The following is a 17,956-nucleotide window of genomic DNA, read 5'->3' as shown; positions in this document are numbered from 1 at the left end:
TATCCATGGAGGGGGAAAAGGGTTTGGACTGCAGGCACTATCTCTTTCAAATTAACAAAATATTGTGAACAATTTTCTTGGATTTAACACATGAAAAAAGAGTGAAAATGTGGGAAAAAGCTAGGGGAAGATCCCTCACATTTCCAAGGAGTATCTTCTAATAATGAGTAGAAGGAAGATAAGTTTGGCTAAAAGTGAACCAAAAGAGGCTTAAAAAAGGAGAAGTTAGCTATGGAGGAATCATTCAACAACACCTCATCATGATGCTATGCCATGATGATGTTTGGATAGAATTTTATGCTATATTTATCATATTTTTTGAAATATGTTAACGAATTGTTTAATATTTAAATTTATTTGAAAAGTATTTTGAAAATTGTTTAATTTTTTTTAATATATATTAATTTTAATAAAACTTATATTAAATTTAGTGAAATGTGTATCGTGATCTTCTCAATTTTTTATTTGTTTCTTGTGTCATAAAGTCGTTTGTTAGAAAGATCTTATTTTATTTATAATTTATCATTTAATATATTACATCTATCAATTCTAAAATATTAATGGGACTCAATGCCTTCACAATTCTAGTAAACTATGAAATAAAAATGTAAAAAAAAATAAAAAATTGTAACGTTACTAATTCACAAAATTTATTATGATCCAATCCAACTGATTTATAATTTTTTCACCCAATTAAATTTGATAAGGTATGTTTCATTGTCAAAGTGAGTTGTGTATAGAAGGGACTGTTGTGCTAGTCGGTCCTGTTGTGCCCTCAAAAGCACAGTTTTGGAATTTTTATTTTAATTATTAGTTTTGGATTGTTTAGGGGATAATAAAAAATAAAACAAAAATGTGATTTGCAAGGCCTAACCCATCTGAATTCTCAAAATAAAATAAAATATATGGAGGGCTATATCAAATATTTTTTCTTACATTACATTCTAGTTTGTGGGGAAATATATTTTAAAAAATGCAATGCATATGGTGTATCAAATGTTTTCTCTTAAATTATATTTAGATTTTGTGGAAATACTTTAATATAGAGCAAAAAATATGCCCCCTTGAATTAAAAGCTTTTCCTTCTATTACGTTTTAATTTGTCACCCCTTAGCCGTGTGTCCAATATTGTGTCTCTCACACACCCCTATGATAAAAATAAAATAAAATAAAATAAAAAGAATTTTTGAGGTCTAAGTCATTAAATCAAAACCCATTAAACTAATAAAACAAACAAGTTGATGATAGAATAGTGTAATTACAATTTAAAATTGATATAATACAAACAACTTAGGAATAACATAGATTACATTATAGCTACGTTTTTTTTCTCCCAATTGCTTCATTAGTCGGTTTGACTTCAATAAATGCCCCAAGTTAAGGTAAGAAGATCCATGGTCTCCTCTCTCTTTCTCTAAATTCTCTTTTTATTACACAATTAAAATTTTCAAATTCAAATTTAAATTTTGTGTGGTGAAACGTCTAGTCACTAAAAAAGTTTGTCCATAAGGACATGCTTAAGTTAAACGATCATAATACCCTTTATATATATGTGTATATATATGATATACACGGTTCACAAAAAATCAAAATCCTCACTCTCTCTCTCTTTAGATCTCACATCCACTATCGGTTCATCTTTGCTTCCACTCCAAACGTCGATACAACCGCCACCACCGCAAATTTGATGGAGATTTTTGCCGCCGCAGACTAATCGTTGAAGTTTGAAGAAAAATTGCTCCCATCTCTCTCTCTCTCCCCCCACTAGATCTGGAAGCAGACCAACATTCCTCCCAGATCTGGATTTTTTTTATCTATTTTTTAAAATTTTTGGTAGCTTGTTTTTCTACAAATAATGGATCATCTATGTGTAGATATGTGTGTTTGAGAATATATGTTTCATCTGTCTGTATATATAAGTGTGTGTTTGAGAATGAATATTTTTAGCAGATAGACTATCTATTTAAATTTACACAGATCTAGTAACAAATTTAAGCATTTCTTTTTTATTGTTGATTGATGATCTGTCATTCCTCTCTCTTGAGATCTCTCATGTCTGATCTATACACACAGATCTATTGTTTTTTCAACAGATAATTGATATCTTTATTTAATTTAGTTTTTTTTATTCTTCTCTTGTCATTCTATATATACATGTTTTTTCTTTCTTTTTCAACAGATAGATTTCCAATAGAGATTTTTTTAACAGATAGAGAGAGAAACATATAAAATTTGCACAAATAAATGGCTCTGATTTGTTCAATTTTGAATAGATAGGTTGAAATAGGAAAAATATGCTTGGCAAATTTCAACAGATAAGAAAAATTAAGTTTGGCAAATTTCAATAGATAGATTTTTAAACAGATAGACAAAAAAATTGAATAGATAGACGTCAATTTGAATTGATTGGACAAAAAATTTGAATAGATAGATATAAATTTGAACAGATAGTTGACGAAAAGTCCAACAGATAAAAAAAGTCAAGGGGTAAAATTGGAAATAAAATGTCTTTTAGGATTTCTCACCAAACTATTTCACAAAACATAGACTTCTCACGGATAAAAAATATCCATTGGACCTAATATCTTACACCATCCTTAGATTAGATTTATCACAAATTTTCTCTTAAAATAATGTGACTTTTATATTATCAATATAATTTGTCATATAAAGGCATGAAAGATTCAAGACAGAAGATTCAAATTACAAAGTTCTGTGCATACATATTTTTAAGGGTAAATTACATTGACATTTTTGAAGAAAATCTAGTAACTCACATAAGTTTGACATAAATATTTTAATTTGTCTAATACTTAACCATTTGTTTGATAAAAAAATTGTTAATTATATGAATAAAAAAAATGATATTATCATCTATTTTTACACTGAAATATATATTTTACATCCTTTATCTTTGTACCTTTAGTTTATCGATATTAGTTTTAATTAATTTAATCTTACTAAAAGGAAGATCGATTTAATTACATAAAAATTGTAAAATTTATTATATTTTTTTCAAACTTTTTGTTACCATATTTTTAAATAGTGTGAAGTGCATTAATAGCCCAAACGAGCCCAATCTAAAAAAGTATGAAACGTGCTTCCTTTAATTGATTAAAGCTCAAGACCAAAGCCAACTTTATCAATAACTCTATGGCATGCACATAGAGAGAGAGAGAGAGAGAGAGAGAGAGAGAGAGAGAGAGAGAGAGAGAGAGAGAGAGAGAGAAAAAGAAGTAATCATCAATGATACTGTCTTTGATTCGAGTTAAAGAATTCTAAAGCTCGTCTTAAGAGATTTGGAATCCCCAATTGCCATTCCATGTTGCTTCCAATTAGATTTGGTTTGGTTGGTTTTAGCTTTTCCCAAAAGAAGAGCCTTGCCAACCATGAGCCAGCCCTCAACCTTACATTATTAATTAAATTACTCTATATAAAATGATTTTTCTAGGTACCAACTTTAAGTACCAAATAATGTCTTCTGTCTCAAATTAGTCCGAGTTAGCTACGTATTTTTTTTTTTTTTTTTTTCATTGAGTTCTTGAATTAAGTGAAATTCATATAATTCTTTATTAGTATATTATATTAATCTAAATCTTTCCCTTCCGTTAGTGTTTCCATTAATTGTGACTTTTTATTGCACCTTCTTACCATTGTGTTTGTCTATCTTTGTTGTATATTATCAAATTATTTTAGTCTATTCTTTTTTAATTTATCTTCAGTTGGTACTATTCATATAATTCTGACCAATCTAGTAATTTCTAAATCTATTTTTTTTTTCTTTGCCTTTATCACGCATTCACCTCCACATTATTTTCTCAATTATACTCATTTTACTTCTTGTTTTTTAATTGTCCAACAATGTATCTCATAAAACATTATTGACCGTGTAGGGAAAATTATTTTGTGGTAATGAGTTATGCGGTCTTAATTTATTTTTTATTGATTGAAACAGTAAAATTTGTCATTTTTTATGCTAATTTTTAATTTTTTTTTCTTGATTGAAATAATAAAACCTGTTATTTTTATGTTAGTTTTTAAAAATTAAAAAAACATGTATCACAAATTAAATGAATTGTACTATTGAAAAATTTAGTGCTCCCACTAATTAGATGGCAGTGGGTCCTGTCATTAATTAATGATGTGATGTTTTGGTCTTGGAGTTGTTTTTTTTTTTTTTTTTTGACTTTTTTAATGCATTAGTGCTATTAGTGGTAGTATTTTTAGTGGAATGAATCATTGTTGTTGTAGTATTTTCCTTGAATCTCACTTTCTTATCAATTAGGCTTAAAAAACAAGGACACATCATATGATCACCAAAAAAAAAAAAAAAAAAAAACAAGGGCACATCATTACACCTGGCAATATTTTACTTGCCAATTTCTAGGCTTCCATATATTCTAATTGGAGATAAAGGTAATAAGGAATCTATAAAGAATCTGATACCCCTTTTCTTTAACTGTGGTGCTGGTAGGTTTATAATTTATCGTCTTCTCCTTTGTACTCTTGTATCATAAATTTGTGTACATAGTTTCTTCTATATGTACACAACATAGAAAATTAATACTATGATATAATGTTATGTTTAATTATTCAAAAATGTTAGAGATTCTAAAAATTTTACTAAAAATTTTATCAAATGTCTCATATGGATGTGAGACTCACATAGGACCCACATTGTATGGATTTTACACCCATATAAGACATTTAGTAAAACTTTTTATAAAATATTTGAATTCTCTAACATTACTCTTAATTATTAATCAAATAAAAACGAAGGATGGCTTATTCTGTGTATTCATCTTCTTTAATTTTGTTTCTCTTGCAACAATGCCTAGTAAAACCAACCCAATCAATACAAATCATTTTTACCTCTTAAAATAAGCATTTTTTTTTTCTTTCTTAAAGCTTAGGTCTAAGCATGGACTCGAATTTTGCAAAGTAAAGTGTGAAAGGGCCTCTATTATTTTATTCTAAAGCTTGGGGTTTGTGATTGCAAGTCCCAATGCCAACTAATAATGACATGAGAGAAAGAGAGTGACTGGGAAGCGAAGAGAAGTTATTCAGTACTCCAGGTGCAACGTCAGCGGGTGCTCTGCCTACACCGCATTTCATTAGTAGATTTCCTCATGAATTGAGAGTAACATCGTGACACAACCCTATTATCACCATGCGGCTTAACCAATTAGAATGGTTTAGTCCTTTGGATCAGTTAATAATTTTCCCGGTGAAAGAAGAGGAGAATTTTTTTGATTCGTGTTTTTTTATTTTTTAGATACATTTAATCTAAATATATTTAAAAAATAAAATTTTATAAAAAAATATTTTAAAAAATCAATAAATACGTAAAAATAAAAAAATATACTAAATTTTTATTTTTTATATATTTTTCATTTTTAGTAAATTTTTTATAGATTTTTTTTCACAAATATTATACTTTTAATTGCACTTATATTAAGGGTGAGATATCAATAAATCCAAAAATGTGATTTTGTGAAGTGTTTGGCCCTTTTTTTCTTATGAACCTAAAGGTCTTATTAAAGTGGAAATTACATAAAAGGGTAGTCACTTACATGTTTTGGTTTAATTTTTTAGGAATAAAAGTGAATTTGTCAAAATATAAAATTACATATTTTGACAATTTGCACTATAGAAGTTTTGAATTTTCTCTCATTCTAGAACAAATCACACATTACAAACAAAACCTAACACTCTAATAACGTAACACTTCAATGTAACACATTAAAAAATTCATTAGTATATTTTTTTCAAACGTAACAAATGTGACACTAAAAAAAACTCATTAGTATATTTTTTTCAAACGTAACAAATGTAACACTAAAAAAAACTCTTTGGTATACTTTTACCAAATGTAAACGCTCAAATATAACACCCAAAAAAAATTTCTTAGTATACTTTTTTGAAACGTAACACTTCAATTAGTATAATCCCAAACCTAACATTCCAATGTAACATACTCCAATGTAGCACATGTAATTTTTTCAAACGTAAAACTCACAGTTTATAATTGTACATTTGTCCAAAACTTACTAAGGAATATTTGTACTCCTTTTAGAATGGTTTGAAGAATCTCCCATTCTTTTTTCAACAGTGCTGGGGATCCCTAGTGGGGTGACCCCTAGCACCCCCTAGCACCCCCCACCTCCACGTGGGGTGCAGCAAGTGGAAGACCAAAAAAAAAATATGGACCAATCAAAAAGCAATGGGGGTGGTGGGGGTCACTCCCATTGGAGGTCTAACGCATTTTCCTTTTTTTTTTTGTTTTAATATTATTTTGGATTGTTACGTTTAGAAAAAGTATACTCAGAAGTTTTTTTGTGTTATACATTGAAGCGTTATGTTTGGAAAAAATACATCAAAGAGTTTTTTTTTTTTTTTTTTGTGTTACATTAAAGTGTTAAACTAAAGAATTTTTTTTGAGTATTTTATTGAAGTGTTACGTTTGGAAAAAATGCACTAAGAAGTTCTTTTGTATGTTACATTAGAATGTTATACTAAGGAGTTTTTATGTGTTATATTAGAATATTATACTAAGTAGTTTTTTTATATTACTCCCTCCGTCCCAAAATATTAGTTCCTTATTCCATTTTTTATTGTCCCAAAATATTAGTCCCTCTTTATAAATCAAGTACAAAAATAATGTAAATTTTCTATTTTGCCCTTCTTTTAAATTAATAAACAATTTAAAAAGTACAATTATGACAATGATATTCCCAAAAAATGTACTATCAAAAGGGTAATTTTGGAAAACCAATTTTTTTCAAATGCAATAAGTGTACTACCAAAAAACGTTGGATTCCCCAAAAGGGACCAATATTTTGAGACGGAGGGAGTATTATATTAGAGTGTTACATTTGAGAAAAATATCATAAGAAATTTTTTTTTGTGTTACATTAGAGTGTTACACTAAAGAATTTTTGTGTCTATTACATTAGAGTGTTACACTAAGAAATTTTTTTAGATTATTATATTAGACTGCTACATTTGAAAAAAATACACTAAGAAATTTTTTTGTGCATTACATTAGAGTGTTATACGGAATTTTTTTTAGAGTGTTGCGTTTAAAAAAAAATACACTAACGAGTTTTTTTATGTGTTACATTAAAGTGTTACAATAAAGAATTTTTGTGTGTTATATTAGAGTGTTACATTAAGAAATTTTTTTGGACTGTTATATTGGAGTGTTACATTTGAGAAAAGTACAGTAAGTGATTTTTTTATATGTTACATTAAGGTATTACTTTAAGATTTTTTTTTTTTTTTGAGTGTTACATTTAACTGTTACGTTACAGTACTACAATTTAAAATTATATATTTGGTCAAAACTTATCAAATAGTTTTTGTACTTCTTTTGAAATGTTTAAAAAATCTTACATTCTTTTGGAATGTTCGAAGAATCTCATATTTTAAGTCATTTTTGTATTCCTTTTGAAATGTTTTCCAAATAAAAAAAAAATTATATAAAAATTCATTCCAAATTTGATTATCATATATTTTGTACCTTACCTTTCTAACACAAAAACAAAAAAAGATAAGGAACATAATAGAAATAAGGGTATAACAGTAAATTTAATTTTTAAATAATATATTAAATTTTCAAAATCAATAGGACTAATTGGTATAAGAAAATTCTTAGGACTAAATGAATTATCATTCCTCAATATAAGATTTATAGGTAAATTTTTCTATATTAAGTGATCTAAAAAGTAAAAAAATAAAATAAAATTGCTTAAAATATTTAAAAAATTCACTAAAAATAAAAAAATATGAAAAAAAAAACTCGATTTTTAAAAAATTGAAACCAAATAAGATGATTAGATTATTAGAATATCACGTAATATTACTTGTGTAGTTTTCTTGATTAATGAAAAATCATAACACACGTTAAATAAGTAATTCCTTTTGTCTCTCAACTACTTGACAAGTATGAGTCGACATGTCCAATGCATCAACTTTTCTACCAGTTGGGGTTTGGTGCTATGTCTATAGGCATATCACATGTGTTGAAAATCCATGGCGTATGTCTCGAATTTATTTATTTTTGTTAGATGGAGATGTAAGTCAAGGAATAAAACTAAACTACTCTCCAATCAGGAGTCTTTTGAACAAGAAGTTGTTCCAGACGAGATAAGGACACCTCCACTATTCTCAATTGCGCATCCCCTTAAATGGTATCCCTAGCTATTTCATGGGCATATCCATTTATCTCCTGAGCAATATAACTGAGTCTACATTCCCAATTTCTGTCCAAGACCCTTCGTATTTGTAGGATCAGATTATGATTAGGGTGATTGGGTTCTGGATTTTCAATGAGATTTCACAGCATTTTGAGAGTCTGTTTTCAAGCTCTACTTGATGCCATCCCTGTTTCCAGGCTAGCGTTAGGCCCTGGAATATCGCCCATAATTCTATTGTTAACGCTAAAACCTAGCCTATCCACTGCTTGAAGCCCCTTATCCATAAACCAACACTATCTCTGACCATTCCCTCAATTCGAGCCATTCCCGGATTACCAACAGAAGCTCCATCAATGTTGATCTTCACCCGTCCCTCCCTAAGCGTCTGCCATTAATTACCAAGACCTCCCATAGGTTTTGGACTAGCAAAAAGTATAGGGACATAATTTTTGAATGGCAACACGTGGCTGAGGTGGCTCGAAGTGTCAGCCGAGGTGCCACGTGACCTGATCTTGACGACGAGGTGATCTCGGCTAAGCTGAGGTTATCTCCGAAGATACCAGAGTCCGGGATAAGCAGATAAGGGACAAGAGTCTTGGAATGAGAGAAGGCTTCAGTTTGGATAAAGATAAGACTCTTAAAGAGTCTATCCCAATCCTACTGGGAGTCTAGGGTTCTATTGGGATTAGGTTTATGATGATTATAAAAGAGAGGCACCCCCATGAGTCTAAGGTATGCATTTTATATTCTAAATAGTGAGTTAAGCATTTTTGCTATTTTTGAAAGATAACTGACTTGATCGTCGGAGTGCCCCCGGGTAGATGAACCACCACTGGAATCTCATCTTTCTGTTACAAGTCATTCAGGTGTCATCTATTCTGTCAATGCTCTCCAGTTGAATACTAATTTGGTAGCGTGGTCAGAAATCTACTCACACAATTTGGCGCCGTTTGTGGGAAAGAAAAAAGAATAGATGGCCAACAACGAACAGAAGGAGAAGAGTAGGGACAACACTCCTACTGGGAGTGGGAAACCTATTGACCTTGACGTCGAAGGAAACAACTGCAACAAAGAGACTCGTGATAAGAATCACGGAGACAAGGACGTCGCCCAGGGGGGCGATGTACCAAAGAAATCAGACCGAGGCGGGGTATTATAACGAAGACGACCTCCAAGTATAGAAAGATAGATGCCTGCGAATCGACGATGAGATGAAAGAACTGGCAAACAAATTGGCGGACCTACAATCGGTCGTCAATTTCATGATGCAAAACAACGTTATGTAGCTACTGTTTCCGTTACAAGATACGCCGATTCTAGCGGCCAAAAAAGATGCCCAGCCAGAAGGGGCAGAGGATAATTCATCCGGCCCCACAACACGATAGAACCGAAAAACATTCTCACCGGCCTTCAAGGGAGGTCGAGCGAGGAGAATCAAGAAGGAGAGATTCACGGAGGACACATCGCACCAAGGAAGTTGACCCCAAAGAACATCGGTATGTTCAGGGAAATGAGCTATGTTTCGACGCAACCAACGGAGAAAGATCCAAAAAGACTCACAATGATACCGGGAACGGCACACCAAAAAGAATGAAATTTGTTGATAGCCAAGCTCTTGAAAAGACCAAGGAGGATCTGAGGGGTTACTTTCAGAGGAAGCAGCAAGATGCCGAGGCAACCCCTCCGGTCAAGTCGAGAACACCTTTCTCGGTGAAGTTGAAGAAATTTGAAGCCCCGAAAAGGTTCAGTATGCTGAGGTTACAGATATACAACGGTAAGTCAGAACCCAACTTTCACGTCAGCTTGTACTTGAACTCAATGACATTATACACTAGGAACGAGCCGTTACTTTGCAAGGTGTTTCCCTTTTCCTTCGGGGAAATTACATCAGATTGATTTCACAAGTTGCCAAAAGGAACTATGAAAACCTGGGAAGGCCTGGCCGAAATGTTTGTGGCCAAGTTCGTAACAAACAAGTTACAACCATTGAGGGTGGACGCCCTGATAGCCTTGAGAATCAGTGAAGACGAAAGCCTTAGGGCCTATGCCAAAAAGTATTATGAGGTATTCAACCGAATACCAGAATACAACCAAGAGGTGGCGGTTGTGTCATTCAAGAACAGATTGAAAGATGACTGCCTGCTTCGAAAATCACTGGCAAAGACATTGTCGAAAAGCATGGAGGAAGGGCCGAAGAGGACACACCGGGGACAAAATCGTCGAAACTAGAGAAGAAAAATGGCTCGCCAAAACGAGGCCGAGGTGATAGTAGATACAACAAACCAGAGACAGGATTAAGAGCTGCACAGACAGTCACAACCGTATTTTGAATCCCTATCTACAAAGTCTTAGAGAAAATCCGAAATCAGCCCTATTACAGAGCACCAGTAAGGGTACCGGGCGAATTTATGAGAAGAAGCCTTGGCAAGCACTGTGCTTACCACAATGAGATTGGACATCTGACTCAGGGGTATAGAGCCCTGAAGACACATCTGGAAGACCTGGTGAGACAAGGCCATTTAAGGGACCTGGTAGACGAGGCCAAAACAAGGGAGGAACATGCAAGACTGCCCCATGCACCAACAGCACCACCCCCACCAACACCACAACCGCAGGCAGACGGACTTCGAGTGATCAATGTGATTCACTCGAAGGCAAATAAGAATGAGATAAGGGGGGAAACCCAGAAAGTGAAACACCTACAACATGTGTATCAGGTCGGGAAGAAGAGACCCAGGGCAGACAAGAGCCAGGGACCAGTGGTGTCCTTTACTGAGGAAGACCTGGAGATGGTACAACATCCACACAACGATGCCTTAGTAATATCCCTTTAGATTGGAGAGTGCCAGGTGAAGCGCATCTTAGTTGACCAAGGCAGCTTTTGTGACATCATGTATGTTAGGTGTTACAAGGAGCTTGGCCTGTCCAATGGCCCAATGGTTGGGTTCAATGGAACGTTGACGTGGCCACTGGGAGCAGCAAGTTTGGAGGTGCAGGCTGGCACCAAGAAGCTAAAAACAGAGTTCACCATAATTAACACCCCCTCCCCTTACAATGTTATCCTAGAAAGGCCATGGCTGCATGCAATGGGGGCTGTTCCCTCAACATTACATCAGCTATTGCGGTTCCTAACAGAACATGGAATAAAGGAGATCAAAGGGGATCAGTTGTAGGCAAAGAATTGCTCAATGGTAGCCTCGGCCTGATCTGACAAAGTTTTCATTTTGTTCTCAGCCTTCTTCAAAGCCTTCTGCAAGCTAGCAGCCCCTTTGGCCTTACTCGCTAACTCTTTCTTAAGGTTGAAAGCTTGCATTGCGAAAGAGTGGCCATGCTAGATCGTCTGAAAGAAAGTGGACAGAACAAAAGTTAGTAAAAGTTCTATAAGTATGGAAAAATAGAGAAAGAAAGATACCAAGTGAAAGGGACTTACTTGAACCGAATGTTGCAGCATCAAAACGAAATTTTCGTATTCACTCATCTCGGCGTTACGATTGAGATCATTTGGCAAGAGCAAGGCCGTAGAGAGGGCAACGCCGACTTCAATGTTGTCGGCATTATCGCTAGCTCTGACCGGATTGTCTTCGATTATAATTGCAGGAGCACAGGGGGCATATGATTTCATAGACCCCGAGGTTGTGGCCGACCCTGACCTCGGCCTCTTTGACCGAGTTGATTGGGATGGTTCGGCCTCGTCGGGCCTCTTCTCGGCGGCGGAGGGTGTCTTTTCACTCTCGGCCAATTTTGAAATTGGCAGGGTGTCCTCAGTATCAATTTGACTCACCGTTGCTTTAGGCTGAGCCTTCTTCAGCCTTTTCGGCTTTGGCTTTGGTTGAGGCTAGGATTGGGCTGGTTGAGCGTTGACGGTGTCAGGGATATCGGCCAAAAGATCTTCTGCGACTGCCTTCTTGCGACCTATTTCAGCAGCAATTGTAGCTCGGCGTTGGCATTTGCGTTGAGATGGAGGGATCAGATATGGAGCCGAGGTAGATGGTTGCTCCGCTAGATCCGAGGTAAATCCCTGATTTGGCCGAGATAATGAAGTTATTAAAGGTGTGGTGGCGGACGGAGGAGACTTGCTCTTTTTCTTTTTCGGAACGTCAAGAAACACCGACTTGTAAGTCGAAATGAAGTTAAGCAGTAGAGGAGCTCTCCGTCTTTGAATGGGCAGATCCAACAACTTTTTGAGGTCCTTGATGGGAAAGAAGGACTTGCGAAAGCCCTTTGGTGGTTGTAGAAGAGCTGCAAGAAAAAGCACAAACGTTAGCATATATACAAAAGGAACACAGTATGAAAAACTTGAAAAAACAAGTAAGTATAACACTTGGCTCTTACCATTACCCTCTACGAATACTGTTCAGCTAAGAGGGTAGAGGAGAGGGTCCTTATCTGGAGCGAACTCCCAGTTGTCCGAGATAATGAAGTAATCGTCCCCAGTTCCCTTGTTGGAGTCTGGAAGGTTGGTAACAATTTTATATTCTGTGGACCTCGGTTTGAGGTAATAGATGTAGCCTTTTTTTAACATAAGGCCACACATGGTGTAGCAGTATTGGATGTCGGCTAAAGTTATCCTAGCATTCTCTTTTTTGGCTAAGGCTATTATGCCGTTGATAACACGATAGAAGTTGATGGAGAGCTGCATGGGGTTCAATTTGTAGTAATAGAGGATTTCTCAGAAAAGGATGTTGAGTGGGAGCCTAAGTCCACACTCTATGAAAGCTACAAATGGAAAAGACATAGAGTCGACTGTGGGCATGATAGAGTCATCCTCCCCAGCCAGCCTCAGATGGACGTCGGCTGGGATGGAAAACTCCTGCCTGAAATATTCTAACTTGGTCGGGGTGTCTACCCTATGTCTCCACATACCCATGATGTCGGCTTGGGGGAAGGCGTTGGATTTCAAAAGGAAGTGTTTTCTGAAAGTTTGAAGGACCTCGGCTAAAACCTTAACGATTGCTGGGGTAAAGATTTTTTAGGATCTAAAGTGAAGTTTGTTTCAGTTTTTCTTGAGCTTTGTGAGCTCTACGACAAATCCCAAACCTAAGACTATGTAAACAAAGGATTGAAGGCAAGAATCTGGAGAAAACACAGAAGAAAGAGACAAAAAACAAAGATTCAGAATCAAGAATAATAATGCTCCATCAAGAACACTGCAACAGTGTGTGTGCAAGGGTGCAAAGCCAAGAACAGTGGCAGAGTAAGCAAAGTGTGTGGTGTAGAGCGCGCCCGCGTGGGACCTCGTTACAGTTCGGACTCGATTTGTGTCACGGTTCTTAATCTGAACCAAAGAGTCCAAATCTGGCAAATCGTTTTGAGAAACAGATTTTTGAAAAAGTAGTGCCAAACATGGACTGCTTTGCCAGATACAGAGTCGCCACCTAAATATTTTTTTATGGGAGAATTTAGGAAACCCTGACTCGGTGCCGAAGGCCACATGTCCGTCATCACCGGAGTTGTCTCGGCTCGGGAGCTTGGGTACGATCGGGGAAGGTCAGCTATGAGCACCCCCTTTCGCCCGGTCCGAAGACCGGCCTCTATTAACCGTGATATCCAGTTTTGAAAACGTTTATGTATTCTTATTCCAATTATTAGCCTAAGATTACTATGTTATGCGCGCAGCAAACAAGTATAGACCAAATTGCCCAAATTGAAACAAAACATTCTATGTTCATTTTGAAAATGGTTTGCTACTCGTAAGTAGGCTAAAATGCAGGTTTTGCCACCCTCAAGTGGGCTTTTTTAGAAAAGACGGTTTTGCCACTATCTAGTGGGCTTAAAACAAATATAGTTTTAACGCATTATCCCAATTTAAGCAGTTTGACCTCCACCCACAGGCATTCAAGCAATTTATCTCATGTAAACACTTAGCCGCATGGCAAGCATACTTTTATGGCAACATTCACACGCATGTTGGATGCTAAAGCATAACCACTTACATTGTACTCCGTGCCAAAACAATAAACTAGTTAGCAAATATGCGTGTCCTAGTTCATGTTATTTTGCCTAATGCAACACATACAAGATGCAATTTTAGTTAGGCTCGGTTAACCTAAATATGGCATATGATATGCAACCAACTGTTTCATGTATTCAATTTTGGAATTTGAAAATACGAATGCGGTTAGTATGATGTACCGAGCCCGGTGCATGCCAACAGATGCATGAATGCACGCATGCATATCATAAGGTGTGCTAATCTCAAAAATGCCCTAATCTACCATTATAAGCAGATAAATAAAAGGGAAGAAAGAAATGGGGATTGGAAGACATACACACACTCACCCACACTTATTACATGTTTACCCTCACTCAGAGGGTTCGAATTAATATTACAGTCCCAAAATAATGAACAAATAAAATTATTACAAAATTTCTCTAATTAATTAAAAAAAAGGGAGCAAAAGGAAAGAAGAGGGTAGCCACAGCCTTTGCCTCGGGGTGCGCGGATGATGCATGCTCGAGTCCGTCCTGCCCGGAAAACCCGTACTATACTCTTGTCGCCTCTGTTTGTACTGCCTTGTCCTTCTGAAAATTGCCAAAGTACTGGAACAAGCTCCTTGCATCCTACAGAGCACCACCGGCCAGACAGAATTGCCACCGGCACTTCAAAATTCTCATCGGCACTTTATCGGATTCATCGGCATTCCAGATAGTGCCGGTCGGCACTAAATTCTGCCGGTCGGCAGAAACTTCCTGCAGAAGACAATTTGACAGCAAACAGAGAACAGACAGTGCATAGCATGGAGTTTTTGGACACATGTAAGCATGGTCCTACTTCTTATCATATTTTGAACTCAAAGAAGTATGACTTTCGATCCTTGAACCATCAATGGTACATGGTGAGTCAAAGGATCGAATTTGCCATTTGATATGAAAATGTATGCAACAAATAACATGAAAACCGGGGCCTTATCAAGGTGGAGTCAAAGGTCCCGATGACCGGGAATCGAGGCACATTGCATCACTTGAAGTATGAATGGTCCTTGATTCCCACACTTAGTTTGACACCCCAAACCAAGTAAATGCAATGCATGTAATGCTCAACAAGGCTCAAATGTATCATGCCATCAAGATGTAAAGCACAACAAGCATTATGCAACCAACATGATAAATGTATAATATCAAGTATACAAGGTACAAACATGATATAAACATGGACCAAATTGACTATGGGATTGATGTGCTACAAAGCTTAATGGAACAACTATGCAACAAACATGGAGCAAGCATGCAAGAGGGCTTAAAAATGGCAAAAGGGCAGGCCCTCACCCTTCTCAAAACAGTGGCCAAAAGTGCTCAAAATGATAGACAATCAACTCATGTTAACAAGCAAATTCATGGTCCCAAAGCTAAGGCGCACAAGGAGACAACTTACCTTCATTGACATGACCACTCATGGCATGATCAAAACAAGTAAAAACAGAATCTATGCATGCAAAATAGGACCCCAAAAACTCCTAATATGGCAACTAAGATATCCCCCATGAAGCAAATACACTAAGGCTCATTCTTAAGCATAAGAGGACACACCCTCAAGACATGAAAAAGGCCATGCATGCACACATGTAAGCATGATTCTTGGACTAAAAAGAAAGTCCTTAGATGATATTAAACCAAGAGGGTAGTCACAAACATATATGCTAGAGGCCATCATGCTCAAAGCCTTTAAGCTAAAATACAAAGCAACCCTAACAAACATGTCAAGCATGGCTAAATGAATAACCAATAAACCTTAAGCATGGAAAAACATCACCAAGAACTTCATGGAACTAAGCCAACTCTCACAAGAATCATGGCCTAACCATGATGTGCACTTCTAAGCAAAGTAGAACAATACAAAACAAGTATTACAAGCATGCAAGGAGGCACAAGTTTGACCAAAAACAGAGATTATATATGACCTAAGATGCCTAAAAAAATGCTGGAATGAAGCCAAGAAACATCAAGCACACATGCTACCCTCTTGAGCCCAAAAAGCAAAGAAACAAAACCATAAAGGGAGAGGGGTGTCCCTCCCCTATGCAAGACTTCAAACCAACTTTTTTGACACTAAAATACACTGATTTTTAGTGATGAAAAGATCAAAATGCTGAAGTGAACAAAACCTTATCAAAGAGGCACCAAAATAGGCCAAACAAGGCCTATGAGGGTGAGTTTGCAATCTAACCACAAAGTGACCTTAATGAAAGTGTTAGAGCAGGAAAATATGAGCCTTTTTTATGTTATACACAAGAGCCAAAACAATAAACAAAATAGGTAGAAAACCAATGCAAGTTTGGGGAATAAAAGGGAAGATGCTCACCCTTGAAGAACCCTTGAAGAACAAATGATCTAGCCTCCTTCTTTGGATCAAAACCAGTCCAAAACTCAAGAAACAACTCCTCTAAGTCCTTCAATCTCGGAATAAGGTGTAATGGTGTGTGTAATGGTGCAAAAGTAAGGTAAAACACACCTTTTGGGCCAAGAAACACACACAAGAAGGGAGAGGGAGAGAGGTATATAGATAATATGTATCTATATCTCTAAAGGCTGATTTTTGCTTCTATTTTTCTAACCTAGAACCAAGAGGAAAGCCTCTCTCATATAGGACTCCCTCTTGCAAAGCTTATTCAACAAGCTTGGCTAGAGGGAAATCCCTCCATACACGTGTATGGAGGGGAAAGGAGTTGGTGCCAGCTATCACAGCTGGCACAAAATATCTCCATAAAGTGGATGAACAGTGGTCGGCTGCCCAAAAAAGCTATTTCGGCAAAAAACAGTGCCGACCGGCAACAAATTATGCCGACCGGCAATAAAGTGTGCCGACCGGCAAACAAAATTGCCGATGGAAGAAAAAGACCAGCCGGTGGCCTCCAGCCACTGCCGGTGGTGTACGGGGATGTCTCACAAGGCATTCCCTGCCCTCCTAAGGCAAAACAAAAGTGTTTGGTGCGAAACCAGACACTAAACAGTCGAGTTCGGGGATCCTGAGGCAAGGCGCGTGAGCCGAGGCCTCCGGGAACTCCAAACGAACACAATCATGGATGATCACCGAGCGTTCAAACGGTGACGTCCAAGTCTTGAGGACGGTCAAAAATGGGGTGTCTACATGTGGATACATGTGTATGCCTAGAAACAGGTGAAACAGAGTATGTTTTAAGCACACAAATGGTCAAATTTGAAGCACAGACAGGATTGAGAGCATATGAATATGTTCAAACGTGACTGATAAACAGAGGCAATAAAATGTGAAACAATAAATTAAAATGAAGAAAGGAACAGTGACTTACCGAAGAAAATGAGGCCGGTATAAAATATGCTGGTGTCAGACGGTGGCAATGAGCAAAGAGGTGCAGCAAAAGCCTCGCCGGAAAGGGAGAGAGAAGGTAGTTGCAGAAAGCTTCACAAGGGCGACAATGGCGGATTTGGGAGAGAAAAGTTAGAGAGAGAAAAAGCTGGGGGCTTGGAAACAAGGGATGCGAAAGTGAAGAGACAGAGAGAGATAAGGGATTTTTTATCGAAACAATGGAATGGCGGCAAAATTACAACCAATGTGCCTAGGGCGACGTGCCTGTCAGACGGCGCACGCATAAGTGATGCGGCTTAATGGCGCATGTCAGGTACGATCCATTGAGGGCATGACACGTAGCAGAAACGGTTGAGATATTATACGTGACAGCTCACATGCGTGATAAAACTCTTTGAGTTCTTGATTTAGTGAAGCAAAGACCTTGGCTAGGAGGATAATCTCGGCTAAATTATTTAAACCGACTTGATTATTT

The sequence above is a fragment of the Camellia sinensis genome, chromosome 5 (assembly GCF_055761805.1).
Source record: "Camellia sinensis isolate YWXY chromosome 5, ASM5576180v1, whole genome shotgun sequence".
Lineage (NCBI taxonomy): Eukaryota > Viridiplantae > Streptophyta > Magnoliopsida > Ericales > Theaceae > Camellia > Camellia sinensis.
This window is presented reverse-complemented; position numbering follows the sequence as displayed.